The sequence below is a fragment of the Diplotaxodon limnothrissa genome, linkage group LG10, assembly GCF_057381915.1.
Source record: "Diplotaxodon limnothrissa isolate DT_005_m linkage group LG10, D_limnothrissa_male_GT1.1, whole genome shotgun sequence".
Lineage (NCBI taxonomy): Eukaryota > Metazoa > Chordata > Actinopteri > Cichliformes > Cichlidae > Diplotaxodon > Diplotaxodon limnothrissa.
In genome coordinates, this window is record NC_140605.1 from 6046118 (window position 1) to 6049289 (window position 3172).

The 3172-nt window shown below is 37.9% G+C and overlaps 1 long non-coding RNA gene across 1 annotated transcript; it reads right to left on the reverse strand.

Annotated features, from left to right (window-relative positions):
- Window positions 1-588: 588 nt before the first annotated feature.
- LOC146623791 (uncharacterized) lies at window positions 589-2489 on the reverse strand. Its single transcript, XR_014906539.1, has 4 exons — window positions 2446-2489; window positions 1905-1983; window positions 1431-1526; window positions 589-668 (listed from the first exon to the last, which is right to left on the reverse strand). It is a non-coding gene; the product is annotated as an uncharacterized LOC146623791 (long non-coding RNA).
- Between the last annotated feature and the right edge of the window lie 683 nt (window positions 2490-3172).

Below are 3172 nucleotides of genomic sequence, written 5' to 3' on the forward strand. Positions count from 1 at the left end.
CATGGACATCGGCACCATAAAGTGAGCATTATAAATTCTGTGTAGAACATTTATCTTTTTATAAACTCACAAAGGACGGCATCAGTCCTAATTGCATCTTTCTCAAAATACACAAAAATGCAAAACAAAAAGTCAAATACTAATCACTTTTTTTTAAATAGAAATGAAAAACAATTTTTTAAAATGGGTACAAAGATGATCAGCTTCCAAATAACCAGATAAGGCAGTCAAGTATAGGAAAATTAGGTAAACTGATGGAGTTAAATCCACCCAAAGCCTGTAGTAAACTTAAAGTGCTTAAAGTGCTTCAAACAAAGTGCTCAGTAACAGAGTGCGTGTCCTAACAAACATTACCTTATATTCCTTAAGAGCATGTAGGCAGGGGTTTCAGGGGTTTGCCGTCATCAAGCCCCATGAAGATATTTTGGACTAAGGCAAATGTGTGAACCAGCTTCCTGGGGTAGTCTAAATGCAGAGCATAGATCAAGCCAAACAATAAAGCAAATGCATTTGCAAATCTGGGAATATCACGCATCACCTAGTCACCTTTCACCAAAACAGCCATGCTTGAGGAAGTAAAATGGACTGGACTGGGAAGCGCCGTCGGTAACCACTGTGAGAAGGGCAACTGGAGTGTCAATGAGGGTCGACTCATCCAATGCGTCCGCCTGGAATAGACACAGTATCAATGGTAAATGGCCTGTATTTGTATAGCGCTTTACACATTCAGTCATCCAGACATTCACACCCATTCACACACTGGTGATGGCAGCTACATTGTAGCCACAGCCACCCTGGGGCGCACTGACAGAGGCGAGGCTGCCGGACACTGGCACCAGCGGGCCCTCTGACCACCACCAGTAGGCAACGGGTGAAGTGTCTTGTCCAAGGACACAACAACCGAGACTGTCGGAGCCAGGGCTCGAACCGGCAACCTTCTGATTACAAGGCGAACTCCCAACTCTTGAGCCACGATCGCCCCAATTAAATAAGTAAGGTTGGTTTGAGAGAATGTGACAAGCATGACCTGTAATCTAGCAAAACATTCAGCAGTGTAGTGGGTTACTTTGTAACGAGTTAGGGTACTCTACTTTTTTTGAAAAATGTACATTAACGTGTTAGCTTCTTGCATTACATAATTTGTATTTTTATTATTTTTCTAAAAAAAAAAGTAATTTTTTATTTCATGACTTTATCTCAAAAAGAAACTAAATCTTGACTTCAGCCTGGTTTTTGGGCCACCTGCAGCATAGCCATAGTGCTGTGATACGCCTGTGCCCTGCTCCTGACCTGTGTGTGTGTGGGTTTTCTACAGAGAGGGTATTTTGTTTGTACAATTTGGTAGCTGCTAGGGTATTAAATTGTATTTAAAAAAATCCATAGCATTTTATCTTACTGGCAGAATTTAAGTAATGCAAAAATACACTTACATTACATGTCTAAAAGAATTCTGGGTCCTCCTCCCGCAGGTATACAGGAAGGGCACGAAGTACTGCAGTGCGTTTCACGTTGATATCAGGCGCCTCCTAAAAAGGGAAAAGAAAAGTTCATTTAACGCAAAGTTTTCAGGTGTCATTCTTTGGGGAGAATACATGTTTATGAAACTGCATGACATCAGACTCTACTAAATTTTGGAGACTTTTCTTTTAAGATACAACCTTTCTGTCTCTTGTGACAGAGAGTATGTTTCTTAATCATTTGACAAAAACCCTACACAGTATTTTAAAATAGTGTTCTCCAGATCAGAGCTGTGATCTATATAGAACATGGGGTTCAAAGCAAGGAAAAATTGTGTGTTTATCAGTGAAACTTTTAATTTGTGTTAATTTTATCATTATCAATATATGAAATCTTCACCTTAAGGGACTTAATGAATGGTTTCTTCAATAGATCTTTCAACTCACCTGTGTTTACTGTCTCCACCTGAAATTAATTGCAGTCTGAATTTTTTTTTCTTCTGTCTTTTTGTCTTTGGCCTTCAGCCTTGGAAGAAAAAATAAAAATATTGAAAACCTTATCAGCACACTAAATATACAACACCTTGCTATATTTCAATTGTTTTAGATAGAAGTTGCCACTGCTAGCTAAGTCACTTTTGAATGATGCTAATGAGAAGAAAAAAAAAAAACCTGCCGAACAATGAGGCTGCTGTTGTAAAAACGCCAACTTTCTTGCGTTGGCAAGGGGTCGTTAAAATATCACTAAGACCCTTTCTTTATGTGTGATTCTTCGTAAAACTGTGTTTTAATCGGTTAAAACTGTAAAACTGACGACATAATCTATGTTTGAAAAAGAGCGCGAACAACCGCGAACAACTATTCACCACCTGGGTCTGTGCTTTTTAACACAACAGCGCATTCGAAAACAAGTTATTGGCTGCAACATATTAATATACTTGCTTTTTTACGGAAAAAATAAACATAACGAAAGTTCAGTTTTACTTACAAGTTTCTCCAAATGTGTTCTCCAGTCGCTCGAGAAGGGCAGCCATATTGAACAGAATTTTCTGTCAACGTCGTTCAGGTTAGAGAGAAGACGTCATGACGTCATGACGTCCACATGCGGAGCTCGGAAAAAAACATTTACTCAAAAATCATAATTAAGAAAGCAGTATTTACTCTTAACTTCTAAGCCATGTACAATTATAACTGTTTGAATCGTTAACCGAACAGAAAAGTTTTAAGTTGTTTCAACTTTGTGAGGAATTTTAATTGTTATATCCACAAACTTTATAAGTCAGGTAGACTGTTGGGGTTTACAGTGTATATATATATATATATATATATATATATATATATATATATATATATATATATATATATATATATACATACACACAAAACACCCTTTCCTATTGGTCGAAAAATGTACTATGTCGACCAATCAAAAATGATATGGAAACATGGCATTTAGTTGTTTATGGAGGGGGAGAGTTTTAGGAGTTGCGGCAGTGTATTGAGATGTGAGAGATTTGCGATGTTTAGCGCAAATCTTTTGTAGTTAGTGTGTAGTGTAGTCAATAGTTTTGTTGTGGGTGTCTCAACAATGAGACGACTACCGAATGTTACACATGTTACAGGAGTGATACATCTCCTGTTCTCAGGCCTGCAGGTATCAGGCTGTTGTTCTCCTTTATCTCATAGTGGACATAAATTATTTTTTGGAGTGGCAC